Source organism: Neomonachus schauinslandi, chromosome 4 (assembly GCF_002201575.2).
Source record: "Neomonachus schauinslandi chromosome 4, ASM220157v2, whole genome shotgun sequence".
Classification (NCBI taxonomy): Eukaryota; Metazoa; Chordata; class Mammalia; order Carnivora; family Phocidae; genus Neomonachus; species Neomonachus schauinslandi.
Genome location: NC_058406.1, coordinates 96,619,922 through 96,640,134, shown reverse-complemented (window position 1 = coordinate 96,640,134; position 20,213 = coordinate 96,619,922).

Sequence of the window (20,213 nt, the reverse complement as noted above, 5' to 3'; positions counted from 1 at the left end):
GTCGATGGCTAATTTTAAGAGGTGAAAGGAAAAAGGAAGCAAGAGTGGCAAATGCCTAATGAGAAAGAGTGATGGAAAGAATACCTGCCTGGTTGTAATACGGAGCTCTGGATGGGCCTTTGGAATCAAGACAAAGGGATGGCATGGTGGGACAGATGTCTCAGATTTGAGAGAGGTACCTTAAAACATAGGTGACCAAAGGGGGAAAGGCCCTTTTCCTCTTCCTCTTGGGAGAGGGTTCTGAATGGAACCTTAGAGATCGAACACTCTCCTCATTTTTTAATGAAGAACCCGAGGCCCAGGGAGCAATTGACGCTGGAGAGTCCCAGGAGATCGGCTGAGTTTTATGTACCTTTTCAAACTCCCAGAGCCATGCAGGGGATAAAGAATACTTCCAGAAGAGAGGGCGGGGCAAGTTCTGCCTCTCTATTCTATCTGCCTCTTGTCCTATCAGGTCTTTTTAAGCTCCTAGCTCAGGACACATTAAACTGATTGGCCCAGACTCAGCATTCACAGACCCAAGGCTGCCAAGTGTGCATGGCCTCGAGCAGGATTTGACACAACCATGGAGGCTTGGCCCAGCCATTGTGAACCGTCAGCAGATGTATGAAAAATATGATGCAAGTCAGTATTTTGAGCCAAGAATGCTAGCGCTTTGAACAAGCACTTGCTGAATTGAATAAACACACCATTGCAATTAAGGGCTTTAGAACATGAGTTGGAGCCCACACCAAGTTAGCATTTTCCATAGGGAGCAAAAATTGGGGGAGATCAATGAGCCAGGGATCTGGAAGGACAAGGTTCTTTGGCCCAGCTTGCGCCAGAGCCGTTGTGGAAACAATCGTAAGCGTGTATCTTTATCGTTCACTATTTCCTAGGTCCCCCAGAAAACCACCTAGCTACCACTGTCACTGTCATTGCACTAAAGCCAACCCTTCTCACTGTCCCAAAGGTCCTCCTAGACCGTGTCTATCCCACCATTGCAAATCCACTTTCCCCTGTCCAGCAGCAGACAGATCACCTCCTGCTTTTAAAGCACGGTTCTGGACACGCCACCACCATCCGCAATCTGTCAGTTAAATAAATCTGACCCCACCCCCACCCCCGCAACTTTTCCTCCCAGCCTCCGTTTTCTGCTCATCTCTTCATTTCCTTTTAAGGCTCTTTAGTACTCTCTTGAACAGATTTTCTTCTGTTAATGATTTTTGAAGCCCTCAAGTTTTGCTTCTGGAAATTCAGAAAAGCCAGCATTTCCTTGGTGCTTGTCCTGGGAGTTACGATCAACCGCACAGTGTCAAATCCTCAGTCTCCCCCTCAGCCTCCCTTTCCTAAGACTGCCCCTTAAATCAGTCGTTCTTCTGAAGCAGTCTTTGTAAGTCAGATGCTAGCTGTTTGCCATGGCTTTGACACAGAATCCTGAAATTCAGAGCCGGGATGTGCTCTTCTCCTCCATCCACTCCCCACACACATCTATCCCCTCATTCCAATTCAGACCCTATCGAATGTCACAATATCCTGACGAAATCAAAGGCCACTGGGGCATTGCAAACAAAAATGGCAACAGCGAAAGGATCTAGAGCGGAAAATATTCTATTGCCTGAGACTCATCTGCAGTCCGACAGCAGGGACGTGGAGTCCGGCAGGCTCACAGCCCAGTGTGGGCAAGCCCGCCCCAGAAGAGGCAGCAGGAGAGAACTGCTATGTGACCAGGGGAATACAGTCAGGAGCACTAAGGAAATGAGCGCTACCATTGGGGTGGATCAATTTGCTATTCCTGGCCTTTAAATCCTCCATGGAAAAACATTTGTGGAAGATGGTTCTACGGAGAACAACCCTCTTCCATAGATGCTTTGGCACAAGAGCTGGGTTTCAGGGACCGTGCAGATTTTCCTCACAGTAGAGTGAAAAGGAAAGAAGACAAAACCATCGAAAAGTGGTTTGGTTCATTTACAAAGACTCCCAGAGTTTTTCTACAGCAGTAGAAAGTAACCAAAAAGTAGGTCAGGTACAAAAATAGTAACCAGCTCAATTCATTTTTAACAGCTTAGGTTTTACTCTAGAGGCTGCCATTTTGGTTGATGGGTGACCTCCACGTGTGGACTCCTACAGATAAGCCTCTAAGGAAGGTTTCCTGTCTTTGCTCCCATCTCACCAAGACTCCTCTCCAGCCCCTGCCTCTGGCATGCCACATTGTTTACACTGTTTAATGAAGGAAAGAGCTAGTTCATGCCAAAACAAAAACAAAAAAAACCCAACCCGAATAGCCCTTATTGGGCATCTACTTTGAGCCTAGCACTGTGCCTGGTGCTCGTGTCTAAAGATGACCAAGACACATTCTCTGCCCTCAAATAGTTCACCAACTGGCATAAAAGAAAGACACGCAGAGATATTAGTACCATGGTGAGAGGTACAGTAACTGTGTAGGGGAATCACGTAGCTCTCACGGGGGCATGAAGGAAGAAGTGGTCAGGTCTGTCTGCAGAGGTGGAAGGCTTCTCTGGCTGGCTCTTGAAGATGGGTAGGAGTTGATGAAGCGGAGTGGTATGTGTTGGGGTGCAGGGGTTGGATGTGGGAGGGTGATTGTAAGCAAACGCAGCAGCGTAGGCAAACCCTTCGGGACATCAACTTTGTGTGTTGGAGGCCAGTCGTTTAAAATGGCTAGAGCGTGGGTAGTGAGGGAGAGAGCAGGGGGAGAGCAGCCTGAAGAGGTGAGCAGGGTCCAGATTGGGGAGCACTTGGATGCCAGTCTAAGGGCCCGGACTTTATCCTGTGGGCCATGGGTAGACAGTGCCGGGTTTGGAGCAGGGAAGTGGCATGATCAGTTTTGTGCTTTGGAAAGATTTCTCTGGCAGTCTCAAAGCTCTGGGATAAGCCTTCACAATCAGGCCATTTATCAAAGCTCTTCTGATTAGATTATTGAATTCAGATTCCCAAGGCATCGATATCTCCCCATATATCTTTGAAATGGCACACTAATTTTATTTTCTTCCTTTTTTGTGCATACACATGCATGCTTCATTCCCATTATCATTCCCATTATCCACTGCTTCCCCCAAACAGAGGCTTTAAAATTGTTGGATATGATGAAAAACTGGGATTTGGACATAATTTTAACAATCTGTTAGCACACGACGACCTGATCCTGGAAGATAGCTCAGTTCGCTGGGAAGGTGCGGGCATCTCACTCCGTTTTCCTAACAGTTTTTGTAAACCTAAACTCCACATAGGCTGAGGACTTGGTTGGCTTCCATTTCCATCATAGATCGGTCCTTGAGGCAATTCCCCAGACTAAAGAAAAGTTAAGTCACCTGGCGCCCAATTCCACATGTAAAGCCTGGGACGAGAGAGGATAAAGAGAACAGTGTAAAAGACCAAATTAGTGAAAACTTTAGCTCCAATTGTCCAGATAGTTCAAGTAAAGGATGCTCCTGTATAAACAAATCTCAGCTCTTTATATTTTGGGGGACAACCCTGTCCATTTGATATTTAGCGTCTGGTAGTGGACATAGCAGAAGGTGGGGGAGGAGGTGGGGGAAGAAGGAAGAGGTGGGGGGGGACTTGGCAATGATGATAGAGAGGGTGAACTCAAGACGGTTGATCAAACAACAGGACCCCAATCAGATACCTCTTTCAAGCAACAGCATTTTCCTTATTCACATGAAACTTTGGAATCTTTTTATCAGTAACTGTATCACCAGGCTGCCACCACCACCAAGTGACATGATACACTTGAATAATTAAAACATTGCTTGCCACAGAGTAACTGTTCAAAACCCTCAGGAATTGCCCTGATTTCATATTCCTCCTCAGTCTGGGAGAAACAAGACCTAAAGAAGGTGGAAGGCATCCACAAAAATGCGTCTAGAGGAGGAGGGGCCCAGATTCTGAGCATAGCATCTACTTGATGCTGGCTTTGCTCTTCCCCCACCAACCTCCTTTACCCAATAGCAGGCCTGTCTGCTGACGCACAGCCAGCCCGTGGCCGTAAGCAGAGTGCGGAGTGCAGAGCGCAGGGGTGGGGTGGGTGGGGGTCAGTCAGCTCTCCACCTGTCTGATCTGGTTATCCCCCGACCGCAGGTGGGGACCAGGCAAATGAGCCCACTAACGCATGGTGGCACCAGCCCAGCAAGGCCATTTTCACGGTCAGAATAAGAAGCCCGAATAACCGCATTCTGAACTGCGGGAACCAATACGGCACAGTCTCCTCCTTAGAAAAAAGAAGGCATTGTCTCCAAATGCAATTTCCTTGTCTGAGTTTTCTTTTTTACTTAAAACAAAACAGAACAGAACAAACCCCAAAAAGATACCATCTGCTAATGCAATCATGAACGAGGGAGGGAGCGTTCTTACAGCCTCCTGAGAGCAGACCCAGGAGGAGACAGGGCTTAGGGACCATCACTCCTGTTCCTGGAATAAAGCAGCTGAGTCCGCCAGGCACTGTGCTGCAGGCCAGAGCTGCAGGGAGATGGCAGAGGCCCGGGATCCACTGCCCTATCATGCCTCTAATCTCATCAGCCAGAAGTGCTCAGACTCCATGTATTTTCTCCCCCTCTCATTTTTCATAATAGAAAAAAAAAAAGGCCACGTTAAAGCTTTGAATTAAGAAACAGTTGCCATTGGGGCGCCTGGGTGGCTCAGTCGTTAAGCGTCTGCCTTCGGCTCAGGTCATGATCCCAGGGTCCTGGGATCGAGCCCGCATCGGGCTCCCTGCTCTGCGGGAAGCCTGCTTCTCTCTCTCCCACTCCCCCTGCTTGTGTTCCCTCTCTCGCTGTGTCTCTGTCAAATAAATAAATAAAATCTTTAAAAAAAAAAAAAAGAAAAGAAACAGTTGCCATCTGCGTAATCGAATCCTGCTTGCAGCAGGCCACCTGGTTCACATCAGCAACTCCTGACAGGTATAGAAGTGTCAGCTAAGGTCCTGTGTCGACTTCTAAACCCAGGCCCAGAGTCCATGTGCAGTGCGGACACATCGCTTTCTAAATAGTGGACGTCGTTTTCTATCGGGTTCCCTTAGTGCCTGGTGGATTTCTTAGGCTGCAGACCTTTGGAATGACAGCAGTAATGTTGGTCTTGTCCATCCCCAGCCACCTGCTTGCTGCCTTAAAAAAACAAGAACTGAAAAGCCAGTTCCCTTTGGTTTCCTGTTTGGACATCCGTGTCATAGAAATATGTGTGACTGAAATCACCTTGTTCTCCTGGAGGATTCAGGAGGCTGTTTCCAGCTCTTCCAACAGTGGAGAGAGGAGCATGCCGCCTGCCCAAGGTCTATCTATGGGCCGGACGCCACACCCTACCCTTCTCTGCAGCTTTCTCATTTGCTAGCCACTCCTGTTCCCCAACTCTTGTTCCCCAGGACTCCATCAAGTTGCAGTCCTGTTCCCCAACCTCAGACACCCACATACCAAGAGAAAAGGAACCCGGAGCGTTGCACGCACCTCCCAGCCAGGGCCCAGTGCAACTTCCATTTATATGCATCTTCCATTTATATGCATAGACAGAGCTGGTGGCAAGGGGCAGCCCTGGCAAAGGCAAGATAGAGAAGAAACAAGCCCCCAGCCCCTCGACTTGCCACTGCACTGTGCTGTTTCCTTAGCCTAAGGACCACTAGAAAAAAATGTCAACTCCAAGAACAGAAAAGTTTTTCTTCCAAACAACAACAAAAAGAGGGTTATCCAAAACATGTAATTTAAAGGAACAGCTCTTTTAAAATAGAGCTTTCCATGATGCCCTGGCTACTCATATAGGTTCATCTTAAAAATCCGACTCGACCTCTTTTCATCCTTTTCTCAAGGGATCTGTATCTGAACACACACACACACACACAAACACTCACAGAGATATACACGCATGCATACACATAGACAAAACACACACACTCACACTACTGTTTGGAATTTCAGAGAATTCAAGGAAGCTTCTTCCTCTTTGCAAAATGGTGTCCAGGTAACATTAAATTAAGATCTCTTGCAGGGTTCTTAGCTCAGGAAGAGCCCCCTCTATTACTTTATGGGAAGCCTCTTCTTTCTCCAGTGACAGTCCCCTGGGCCCTGTGTCACACTTGTTTGGGGTCTCCTCAAGCTACCAGGTGATGTTGCCCAGGAACGCTTCATGGCCATCTTGGCTTCAACATCCTCAGACTTTTCCCTCAGCCAGCTGCTGGAGGAGGACAATTCTGAAGAGAATATGGAGGCCAGTAGCTAGGGGCCAGGGCCTGAGTGTGGAGCTGGGGTAAGGTTCAGCAGATATTGGAGGCAGAGCGGGGGGTTTGAGGTGCCAAGGCAGCCTCAAGTAGCCCATTCCAACTCCCTGCAAGCTCACTTATGTGCCCTTGGCCTCAGATCTCTTTTCTTAATCCAATACGGTGGCACTTGCCTCCATTTGGAAAAGGTGCCACAAGATTATTTTATCCACAATATCCTGTCCTGAAGCAGTTAAGTTCACCAATTTCCTCTTCAAAACTAGTTTCTGAGAGGGCTTTTTTGATATCGATCTAGAATCATAAATAGTTTACAGCCCCTGAGGCATTATTGTCTTTTTACTCTCCCCTTTCTTGCCAAATGGTCAATGTCTCAAATCTCCTCGTTCCTTCACCCACTCTCGTTTCTCTCTCTGCTGCCACATCTCTGCCTTGACACAGAACAGCCTCTGCCCCTGCCCCTCTGAAAACGAGTCAGAAAAGACTCTGTCTTGCCGCATCTGGATCCACGCATGATGTGCAGACCCCCACACTGTGGAAGAGAAGGGGGTTGTGGAGAAGCACCGATTCTAGACCCAGTTGCGGGGAGGCTGGAGGGACCTGGGAGCGCCAGTGCCTTGGGGGTGAGGGCTGCTGGCGGCAGCAGCAAAATTCTTCCCTTTCAACACAGGATCAGAGATTCCTTTGGTAACTGCATTTTCCTCTTACCATAAATCATATCCCACCGATAACAAAGGGTTGGGTTTTTGTCAGAGAGCTGCATCACGATTTTCCCTACATGTGGCCCACAGCCTCTGAAAACAGATCTGGTGAAATATTGATAATGTTCTCTCTGAGCTTGGGAATGAGTGACTGACTGATGGATCACAGAAGTCCCATCCTGCTGGGTCAGCAGCTCAGCCCCTGCCCTCCGGTAACTTCCTCCTCCACACAGAGGTGGCCACTCCTGCAGGTTCCCATGGCAGCCACACCCCCTCACCTCCTCCAGGGAGGGCTGAATCTCAGCCTTGGTGGTGGGGAAGGGGACCCTTTGACATTCCCAAGTATCTTCACTTATTCACTATCCCACTATCTCCCACGATCCAGAGGGAGTCACTACTTTTGCTCTTTCGGTATCCCTTAGAGTCATCCTCGACCCTTTTAAATAGATATCCACCTTTTTCCTGGTTGTACTGGGTCACACATTTTTCTATTAAAATTTCCCTGTTCAAATGACTGGTCTGGTTTCTGACTCCTCACAGAAACTCCTAACTGATAAAAGACCTAAATAAATTCAGGAATAAAGAATGTTCATGGTTTGGAAGAGGCAATATTGCAAATAAGTCATTCTCCCTAGTTTGAGCTATAGATGTAAGGAAACAGGTTTCTCCTAGGTGCTTCTTTTGAGGGTACCAGACAAATATAAAGTATCCAACCATACTTGATTGTTGCTGCAGTCCAGTTCTGGGAACCACATGGAAAGTCCTAAATCTGATCTTACCCATGGGATCTGTGTTATAATTGGATGTTGCATTCTTGACCAAAGACTTGCCATCCAATAAATCAGAGATACTAAATATGTTGTAGAGTCAAAAATTCAGAGTTCAAATTAGTAGTTCTCAACCCTGGCTGAGCATTAGAATTATCAAAGGAGATTAAAAAAAAAAGAAAAGAAAAGAAATACCAGTGCCTGGGCTCCACTGGGGATCAGCTGAAGCAAAATCTCTCTAGGTGAGCCCAGGCGATCAATTTTTTTTGTTTATCAAGAGCCATGGCCGAAAGAAAGAAATAGTTGTCATCTGGCACTTCAAAAAATTAAAAGATCCACTTGAAAGTAAATCACAAGATTTACTGACTCTCCAAATGGAAATTTAGAGCTCCCACGTTGATGAACGAGTCCTCCCACTCGGTAATAAGATGTTGCATATTGCATACACTGTCCACCAGGCCTGAATTTGAATTAGTGCCCTCAAGGTACAATGTTCTAAGGCCAATGGTTAATGAGTTAATGAGTATTTAGAAAGATTACATGACAAGTGTCATGTCTCTGTATTGGGAATTTGGCTAGGAGCCTTTGGAAAAGAATAGACACAGTCTCTGTTCTTAAGTGTTCAAGGAGAGAAGAGCACAATGTATCTGAAGTTAGGCTTCCGGTAATTTAGGAACATGGAAATGTTGTTCTTTGCTGACAATAGCATTTGTATCTGAAGTGATCTCAATCAGATAGAGCCAGTTATTTGGAAATTGTGATAATCCAGAGATATGTCCCGGATTCTTCCCTTCCCTTGGCAGAAGGCTGAAGAGAGCTGACCAGGGAGGGGAGCCTCAGCTCACTCTCTGGGTCTCCTCCAGGTTCAGTCAGTACGGGGAGGAAGGATGTCCCTGAAAGCTAGCCACCAAGAGGCTTGGAGAAGAGACCAGTCCTCTGCATTTCTCACCAGGTTTATATGAGTGGGGCCAGGACCAAATCCAAGAGGTTGGTTTCTCTTTCAGGTTCTAGTTCTTAGTCATGAATTATGTGATTTATGGCAGGGCACTTCATGGTATCTTGGTAATCCACTATTAAAATAGAAAAATGGTGTCTACTTCCTATCAAAAGATACCTTCAAGACAAATTAAATTCTATCAAAAAGACATCTGAGTACTTTTACCATTTTTTGTCCTGGTTCTAAGAGTGGCATTTATTAAAGAGAATTTGGAAATTACAGAGAATAGTTACATAAGGAAGAAAATAAAACCAACCTATAATCCCATAATCATTATTTTAAACATTAAAAAACACAAATAAAGAACATTCTCTAGATGTGGTTTTTGTACCTTGTTTTTTTTATATAAGATGATATAATAAACATTACCAGATATCTTAAGGTTCTTTAAAATATTATTTAATGGCTGCATAATATTCCATTTTATGGCAATATTATGATTTGCTTATTCATGGTCAGATACGCAACAGGAGTATTTTTTAAATATAAGGGAAAGTTAATAATCCAAGAAATTTTGATCACTATTATTTATAACTGTACATTTAGAGATTTTAAAAATAGATAACAGTTGGAAACCATCTCAGGAGCACAGAAAATGAGATTTAAAAAACAATCAAGAGCAATTTTATTTTTAAAGGTCAATTCACTTACAAGGGACACAGAGAACATGGCAATAATTGTCTGTAACTGCATTTCCATTGACTTCTGAGTGGTAATTTTATCTTTAACACCCCCTGCTGGCTTGCCTTATGGTTTTAGTGTTACCATTTTCCTTAAAAAAAAAAAAAAGAAAGAAAGAAAGAAAGAATTGTGATTTCATTAGAAATCTGCCACCTTTCCAGCCCTATCCTCTTCGTTCTCACCCTCAAAAAAAATTAAATAAATAAATAAAGTGAGAGGAGTAGGAGCACAAGAAAAACAGAACAATGGATTATTACTTTATATAAATTCACCCCCCAAGTCTACCCACAAGACACAATGAATAGAGGCTGGAAAAGCTCAAGAGAATAAGGAGGAGCTATCTTCAAACCTTCCTGTAAGAACTTTGTAACTTGTTGCATTACCCATTCATTCAAGACCATTGCCATAGGCTCTATATCTCAGGTTACTCAGTTTATCAGAAAGATAAACTCAGGAATGAGTGGATTCACTGGAACTGAGGGGTTAAGTCAGGTCAGGGGCAGTGTGGGTTCATCCTTCTAACTCTTAGAGCTCCAGGCAGACCAATTGAAAGCACTCCTTGGGATGGCCCCTAACCGGTCAGTTATTTGCACCATCAAAGCACTTGAGAGCAAGTTCCAGCCAATGACTTGACTTCCTGCCACAGGGGCTGGCGGATGCGCATGTGTGTCGTGAGGAAACCAGAGGAGCTATTACTCCATTTCTGATGGCTGTGGCTTCCCTTCATTCATTCAAAAAGCACTTATTGAGTGTTCCTTCTGTGCCTGGCACCAACCTAAGCATACAAACAAGACAGATATGTCCCCTGCTTCTGTGGAGTTTCTAGCCCAGTGGCAAAGGTGAACAACCACAAAGCGAAAACAGGGAGTCCTATTTGTTTCAACTATACTTTTACATACGTGCAACATTCGCATTTGAATACAGGTAAGTCTAGGTACTATTTGGGATTCTGCTCCCTGGATTGCTATATAGTTCATTACAAATCCAATCAAAATCACAACAAGGATTTCTGGGCTTCTGATGAACTGATTTTAAATTTTAAATGGGAGAGCAAAGGCTCTTGAGTAACCAAGCAACTTTGAAAAAGAAGAACCAAGGGACAGAACCATTCTACTTGAAATTGAGTCATTTGAGAAAGACATAGAAACAACAAGTATAAGGCTGATGTGCAGAATGAATAGAGGCTGGAAAAGCTCAAGAGAATAAGGAGGAGCTATCTTCAAACCTTCCTGTAAGAACTTTGTAACTTGTTGCATTACCCATTCATTCAAGACCATTGCCGATGGCCAATGGAAAGAATGAAGAGTCCCCAAATAAAACTATGCAGCTATGATAAGGACAGATTAATGAGCATATATAGTAAAAGGATAGATTACTTAGAAAATTTGGGAGAGGATGGTCTTACTCAAATGGAGAAAAATAAACTTGAATCCCTATCTTGATGCATTAAAAATACCTCAAAATGCAGTAATTTCAAAATGAGCAGGTAAAACTATAAAGCTAATCGAAGAAAACATTGGGGAATACTTATTTGCTGTTGGGCGATAGAGAAATTTTTAAGTAAAAACCTCATCAGCTCAAAATGCCGAGATAAATTGATGATTGACAATAATAAACATCGGGAGGCTTAGGGCCAATGAAGGACATCGTGAGGTTAATAGTGACAGGTGTCGGGGCGCCTGGGTGGCTGAGATGGTTAAGCATCTGCCTTCGGCTCAGGTCATGATCCCAGGGTCCTGGGATCGAGCCCCACATCGGGCTCCTGGCTCAGCGGGGAGCCTGCTTCTCCCTCTCCCTGTGCCTCTCCCCCTGCTCATGCGCTCTCTCTGTATCTCTGTGTCTCAAATGAATAAATAAAATATTTAAAAAAAAAATAGTGACAGGTGTCTGGTGACAGTCTAGAAAGTATTTGCAATACCTAAAACTTCAGGGTGTTAAGAGCCGGAACGTATAGGCAAATTGTGCAAGTCAGCAATAAAACGATGGAAACAACAACTGAAAGAAAAGGACAATGGATATGTGCAGGCATTTCAACAGAAGGGGAATCCCGAGTAGCTGATAATCATGTGAGGAGACAGAAGTTCAGCCCAACCAGCAGTCAGAGAAGAGCCCAACAGAACCCCACTGAGACTGTATTTCACACCAGATTGGCAAAAACCGTGAAGTCTGACAATACCAAGTGCTGGTGAAGATGAGCTGAAACAAAATGTTGCATAACTGGTATGGGAAGGTAAGTGACTAGAGCTCTCCTAGGGGGCAATCTGGCGATTTCTATTGAAATTATGTACGCATGATCCTATGACTCAGCGATCTCCCTCCTGGGTACATACCTCAGAGAAACTGTCTGTAGGGAGAAACTGCACATGTCCTTCTAGGGACAGTTTCTCTGGCCAGCATAGAAAACAGTGTAAGTACAGAAAATGTACATGGAAGTTCATGGAAGTGCTTTGGTGGCAACTTGAGGGCTTGTCCTGAAATATACAGATAAGTACAGTTGGTATGTGCATTTGATAGAATGGTATGCAGCGGGCAGAAGTATGAAAACTAGAGTTACATGTAGCATATGGATATCTCTCAGAAACAAAGGTGGAGGATTAAAGAAATAAAACTTATAGCACAATCTTGTTTATGTAATTCTAAAACATAGACCTATAAACACTTTTTAATGGATGCACATTTCTCTGAACGTACAGGATGGACTGGTAGACTGGAAGGATGTACATTAGATACACCAGAGTGGATACTGGAGAAGGGATGGAAGCGGCGGGGGGAGGAGTGGTGAGCGTGAAGGTGACAGGGAGAAAAGAGAGCAAAGAGGGGCCCCACGCAAACCAAGAAGGACATGCCGTGGACTGAGAAGAATGAGTAATTCCGTTCTGCAGAGGAGGGAAAGGATCCTCGGGGTTTGAGAAAACCCGAGAGATTTTTCAAGGGAGAGATGGGATGTGAAGGGGTTCTGGGTACAGTAATTACCACATAAAGTGACAGTACATCACTTTCAAGCATTTCCAGAAAATATTCCCACTGCGAGTATAATTAGAAAGACTCAAAATGTAATAGAATACCCTACATATGAAATGTTTGTGTTTCCATGACATTGTATATACTTCCCCTTCTCATCCATCTTATTTTTTTAAAGATTTTATTTATTTATTTGAGAGAAAGACAGAGACAGAGAGAGCACACAAGCAAGGGGGAGTGGGAGAAGAAGCAGACTCCCCACTGAGCAGGGAACCCGATGCGGGGCTCCATCCCAGGACCCTGGGATCATGACCTGAGCCGAAGGCAGACGCTTAACCGACTGAGCCACCCAGGCGCCCCTCATCCATCTCATTTTTAAAACATATATTCATTAAAAGTAGCTGTTACTATGAAGCAGAGTTGAACAGCAGTACTTGCTTTTAACAACTTTTCACATACTAGAGCTATGTCCCGGTGTTGATTATGAAAAATAAAAATACGGAGTTTTGTAGGTCTCCTCCATTCGTTTTATTTTTGAGGTGCTTGGTTTTTTTTTTTTTTTTTAAGCAAATCTCATGTATTGTAATTGAGGTTCCATGTTGCTTATGTAAATGTTTGAATTCATTTTGATTCCAAGAAAACAAAAACCATAATGGTTAAAAAAAAAAATCTACCTTCTTGGATATTTTGACATCAAGATAGGGTTGCCAGGGAGGCGAAGTGAGGTGACAGACTTAAAGTATTATTTTTATAGGTGGCAATATGGGGTCTCAATTGACAAGTTAAAATTCAACATGGATAAACGTTAGCTCCAGCATTTAGGCTCAATAAAATCAATTGCCCAAAGAGAGAATGGGAAAAACCGAGCTCTATGATAATCAATGAGAACAGGATCTGGGATAGTCCCATGGACTGCAGGCTTAATTTGAGGCTACCGTGTAATGTGTCTGAGAAAAACGTTAGTCCAGCCTTTTGCTGCATTAGTAAAAGTACAAAGTACAAATTGCAGGCAACCATGCTTACTGTACTCTATGCTGGTCAAATGTCAAATGGTTGATTATGTCCAGTACTAGATATTGAAATCTTCTAAAAAAATACCTTCATTTATTGTAAAAATGTTGCCAAAAATATATATAAATGACCAATATGAGCACTCATTGAGAAGGTGCTCAATTATCATTAGTTATTAGGAAATGCAAATCAAAACCGTAATGAAATACCACTTCACACCCACTAGAATAGCTATAAAAAAGATGATGACAGTAACAAGTGTTGGCAAGAATGTGGACAAATGGAAACATTCATAAATTGCTGGTGGAAATGTAAAGTGGTACAATTACTCTGGAAAAACAATTTGGCAGCTTCTTAAAATGTTAAACATCATAGGACCCAGCAATTCCAGTCCTAGGTATCTATCCAAGAGAAATGAAAATATATGTCCACACAAAAATTGGCTTACAGATACATATAATGATATCATTTACAATACGCAAAAGATAGAAACAGCCCAATGTCCATCAGGTGGTGAGTGGATTAAAGAAAGGGTAAGTATGTGAGTTGACAGATGTGCTAATTAACTTGATTGTGGTAATCATTCTATTGAGTATATGTGTGTCAAATCATCACGTTGTACACTTTAACTACATACTATTTTATGTGTTCATTATACCTTGATAAAGCTGAAAAAATTAATTTAAAAAACCTGATGCATGGGTAAAGAGTGTGCCATATACCCATACACTGGAATACGATTTGTCAATAAAAAGGACAAAAGTACCAGTACATGGTACAACATGGATGACCCTCAAGAACATCGTGTTCGGTGAAAGAAACTAGATGCCATATACCACATATTGTATGATTTAATTTATACAAATCATTTATAATATGAAAATATGAAGAGACAGTAAGTAGATTAGTGTTTGCACAGGGCTGAAGGTGGAAATGGGGAGTGACTATAAATGGGTTCAAAGTTTCTTTTCAGGACGAAGGAAATGTTCTGAAGTTAGATTGTTGTGATGGTTGTCCAGTTCTGTCAATATCCTAAAATGCATTGAAGTATACGCTTGAACTGAGGAACTTCACAGTATATAAATGACATCTCAATAAAGCCACTGAGAAAGACAAAAACAATACTACATGCTCATCATAAAAACTCAAGGGACATAAAAAGTTAAGAGAAGAAAACAAAAAACAATAACAAAAAATATAAACCAATAAAAATCCTGCAAATTCTGCACATTGACAATTGGAAGAAGATATAGACAAGTAATGGGAGAGAAATAATTTAGCACAATAGTATACCGTATGTGCTATTTTTATCAGTTCAATCGTTAAATCAGATTTTGCTTGACATTAGTGAAATAGGTGTGCTATTTTTCAGAGATGAGTAAGAAAGGAGGCTCCTGAATCAGACGACTTGTATTCATATTCTGGCTCACCACTTGCTGTTTACAAGACCCTGGCAAGTTCTTGCACCTCTCTACACCTCAGCCTTTCAATTACACCCAGTGCCAATAATAATATCGGTCTTGCAGGTTTGTTGTAAGGATTAATGAAACAATTCTGTAAGGAGGGCAGTGTAGCAGTTGACTGAGAGCAAGCATTCAATAAGTATTTACTACTGGGGCACCTGGGTGGCTCAAATGGTTAAGCGTCTGCCTTTGGCTCAGGTCATGATGCCAGGGTCCTGGGATTGAGCACCGCATCAGGCTCCTTGCTCAGCGGGAGCCTGCTTCTCCCTCTCCTCCCCGCTTGTGATCTCTCTCACTCTGTCACTCTCTCTCTCAAATAAATAAAATAAATAAATAAAACGTTTTTAAAAAATAAGTATTTACTACTGATTTACAGTGATTATTATCCCAACATCTTCAAGGCACACAGAGTGGGAAGCCCAGGATGACAAAAAATCCAATACCATGTCATTCAAAGAATGGTTAATGGTCACTGGAATGGTTCATCTGGAGAGAAGGAAAGGCAAAATAGCACGCATGACTCTCTATTTGGATGTCAAAAGTAAACCCAAAAGATATATCATGTGAACAGCCGCATACATGGCAAAATTAATTTTGCAGATGTGATTAAGTAAAAGATCTTGAAATGAGGAGATTATCCTGGACTATCCAGGTTGGTCAAATAAAATCATAAGGGTCTTTATAACAGGGAAGCAAGAGAGTCACGGACAGAAGAGACATGACGACAAGCAGAAGAGATGGTGGTTGGGGCATGGGAGGGGAGGGAGAGAGAAAGGTTTGAAGATATTGAAATCCTGACCATGAGGATGGGGGAAGGGGCCAAAGAATACGGACAGCCTTGAGACACTGGAAAAGGTGAGGAAATGGATCCTCCCTAGAGCTTCTAATAGGAATGCAGTCCTCCCAACTCTGGTTTTAGAACTTCTTATCCCCACAAATGTAAGACGATAAATTTGTGTTGTTTAAGCCACTAATTTGGGGTAATTTGTTTAGAGAGGCAATAGGAAACTAACCCAAGAGATTATACTAATATCAGACAAAAGAGACTTCAAAACAAAAACATGTTACTAGGGATAAAGAGGGACATTTTAGGGGTGCCTGGGTGGCTCAGTCGTTAAGCGTCTGCCTTCGGCTCAGGTCATGATCCCAGGGTCCTGGGATCAAGCCCCACATCAGGCTCCCTGCTCCACGGGGAGCCTGCTTCTCCCTCTCCCGCTCCCCCTGTTTGTGTTCCCTCTCACTGTGTCTCTCTCTGTCAAATAAATGAATAAAATCTTTAAAAAAATTAAATCTTCAAAAAAAAAAAAAGGACATTTTATATTGAAAAAGACTCAGTTCATCAGGAAGATATAACAATCATATATATGTGTGTGTGTGTGTGTGTGTATATATATATATATATGTTTTATATATATAGCAACAGAGCCCCCAAATAAATGAAGGAAAAACTGACGGAATTGAAAGTGAAGAATAGTAGTCAGAAACTTTAATATCCCACTTTTAACAATGAATAGAACAACTAGGCAGACAGTCAACAGGAAACAGAAGACGTGAGCAACATTATAAAACAACTAGACCTAACAGATCTCTAGAGAACTCTCTACTCAACAAGCACAGAATACACATTCTTCTCAAGTGTTCTGGAATATTCTACAGAATAGACCATATGCTAGACTATAAAACAAGCCATAAAGAATTTAAAAGAACTGAATCATACAAAGTGTGTTCTCCAGCCACAATGGAATGAAATTAGAAATCAATAACAGAGAGAAATTTGGGGGATTCACAAATATGTAGAAAGTAAACAACAAACCCCTAAATTGCCAGTGGGTCAACAAAGAAGTTACAAGGGAATTTAGAAAATACTTGGAAATGAATGAAAATGAAAACACAAGATACCCAAACTCATGCATGCAACTCACACAGTGTTTATGTTTATTTTTAAAAAGATTTTATTTACTTATTAGAGAAAGAGAGAGAGCATGAACACGGGGAGAGGTAGAGGGAGAGGGAGAAGCAGACTCCCTGTTGAGGAGGGAGCCTGAGGTGGGACTCAATCCCAGGACCCTGAGATCATGACCTGAGCTGAAGGTAGACACTTAACCAGCTGAGTCACCCAAGTGACCCTCACGCAGTGTCTAGAGGGAAATTTAGAAATGTAGAAAAGAAGAAAGACCTCAATTCAATAACCTATCCTTTCACCTTAGAAACTAGAAAAAGAACAGCAAACTAAGCCCCAAAAAAGCAAATAATAAAGGCTAGAGTGCAAAATAATGAAATAAAGAAAAGTATTAGAGAAAATAAAAAAACCAGAATTGTTTCTTTGAAAAAAATCAACAAAATTAGCAAAATTTAAGCTAGAGAAACTAGGGTGGGGAGGGGAAGAAAAGACCCAAATTACTAAAATGAGGAATGAAAGAGGGAATATCACTACCAACCTCTTATAAATATAAAGGATTATAAGGGAATACAATGAATAATTGTATGCCAAAAATTAGATAAGGTAGGTGAAATGAACAAATTCCTATAAAGACACAAACCACCAAACTGATGAAGAAATAGAAAATCTGAATAGACTTATAACAAGAGATTGAATCAGTTAAAAACCAAACAAAACAGAACAAAAAAAGAAAAGAAAAAGAAAAACCCTAACAACTTCTTACAAAGAAAAACCCCCAGCCTAAATGGCTTCATTGGTGAATTATACCAAAGGTTTGAAGAAGAATTAATGTGAATCATTCATATACTCTTCCAAAAATATAGGAGAGGAGAGGATACTTCCCAATTCATTCCATGAGGTCAGTACTACATTAATACTGAAACCAGACAAAGACAATGAAAAAAAAATCTTGCAGATCAATGTATCTTATAAATATAGGAGCAAAAATCATCAACAAAGTATTAGCAAACCAAAATCGGCAACTTCAGAAGGATTCAACATCATTACCAGGTGGGATTTAATCCCAGGAATGCAAGCTTGATTAAACACAGGAAAGTCAATTAATTTCATATGCTATATTAATAGGATAAACCACAAAAGCTACATGATCATCTCAGTAGAAGCTGAAAAAGCTCTTGACAAAATCCAACACATTTCATGACAAAAGCACTTAACTAACTAGGAATAGAAGGGAACTTCCTCAACTTGTTAAAAAGTATCTATGAAACCAACAGCTAACATTATACTTAATAGCAAAAGCTGAAGTCTTTCCTTTCAGATTGGGAACGAGATAAGAATGTCTCTTGTCACCACTTCTATTCAACATTGCTGAACTTTGAAGATTTAAGCATGGACAATTAGGCAAGAAAAGGAAGTAAAAGTTACCCAGATTGGAAGGAAGAAGCAAAACTATCCTGTTTACAGAAGTTACGGTCTTGTACATAGAAAACCCAAGGAATCCACAAAAATGCTATTGGAACTAATAAGTGATGTTGTAGCTGTAACATCGACACACAAAAATGAATTGTATTTCTATACAGTAACAATGAATAATCAAAAAATAAAATAAAATTAAAAAAATATTTCCATTTATAACAGCAACCAAAAAGAACAAAATACTTAGGAATAAATGTAACAAAAGAAGCATAAGACATAAATAAATGAAAAGGCATCCCAGGTTTCTGGATTGGAAGACTTAATACTGTTAAGATGACAATACTCCCAAAGTTGATCTACAGATTCAGCGTAATCCCACTCAAGATCCCAGATGCCTTTGCGGGTTTTTTTGTTTGTTTGTTTTGTTTTTGTTTTTGCAGCTATGGACAAACTAAACTTCATATGGAAATGGAAAAGCAAGAGACCAAGAAGAGCCAAAATGATCTTGAAAAAGAAGAACAAAGTTGGGGGCGCCTGGGTGGCTCAGTCGTTAAGCGTCTGCCTTCGGCTCAGGTCATGATCTCCAGGTCCTGGGATCGAGCCCCGCATCAGGCTCCCTGCTCAGCGGGGAGTCTGCTTCTCCCTCTCCCTCTGCCTCTCCCCACTGCTCCTACTCTCTCTCTCTCTCTCTCTGTATCTCTCTGTCTCAAATAAATAAATTTAAAAAAAAAAAAGAAGAAGAACAAAGTTGTAGCATTTACATTTCTGCATTTCAAAACTTACTACAGAACTACGGTAATCAACACAGTGTGGTACTGACATAAGGATAGACAGATAGATCAATGGAATAGAATTGAAAGTCTAGAGATAAACCTTCACCTTTATGATCAGTTGATTCTTACCATGGATGCCGTGACAATTCAATGAGGGAAGCAATGGTTTTTTTCAAGAAATGGTACTGGGACAACTGGATATCCACAGGCAAAAAAAAAAAAATAAAGTTGGACCCCTACCTCACACCACATACTAACACTAACTCCAATGGGTTATAGACCTAAATGTAAGAACTAAAATTATAAAACTCTTAGAAGAAAACATAGACATAAATCTTCATGGCTTTGAATCAGACAATGATTTCTTGGATATGACTCCAAAGAATAAACAACAAATGAACAAATAGATAAATTGGACTTCCATCAAAATTTAAAATTTTGGTGCTTCAAAGGGAACGATCAAAAAAGGTGGAAAGACAACTCAGGGAATGGGAGAAAAAGCTTGCAAATCATTTATCTGATAAGGGATCTGTATCTAGAATACATAAGGAAATCTCACAATTCAATTCAATAATACAAAGACAAATATTTCAATTAAGAATAGGCAAAGGATTTGAATAGACAATTCTTCAAAGAAGATATACAAATAGCCAATAAGTACATGCAAAGATTCTAACCTCATTAGTCACTAGGGAAACACAAATCAAAACCAGAAGATACTACTTTGCAGCCACCATGATTACTGTAATAAAAAGGACAGAAAATAACAACTGTTGGTGAGAATGGGGAGAAAGAACCCTCACACACTACTGATTGGAATGTAAAATGGTGCTAATCACTTTGGAAAACAGTCCACAGTTCCTCTAAAAGATAAACATAAAGTTACCATATGACCTAGCAATTTCACTTCTAGATATACTCAAGACAAATTAAAACATATCCACACAAAAACATGTGCACGAATGTTTGTAGCAACCTTATTTAATAATAGCCAACCCAAATGTTCATTAATTAATGACTGAATAAATAAAATATAATCTACCCATAACGGAATATTATTTGGCAATAAAAAGAAATGATGTATTAATATATGCTATGCTATGGACAAACCTTGAAAACATTATGCTAAGTGAAAGAAGCCATTCAAAGAAGACCACATATTATATGAGTTCATTTATTTGAAAAGTCCAGAACAGGCAAATCTATAGCGAGTGAAAATAGATTAGTGGTTACCTAGGACTATGAGTGGGCTGGGAGGATTAGGAGAGACTGAGGATTGTCAGTGGGTATGGTGTTTCCTTCTGAGGTGATGAAAATGTTCGAAAATTGATGGTGGTGATGGTTGCA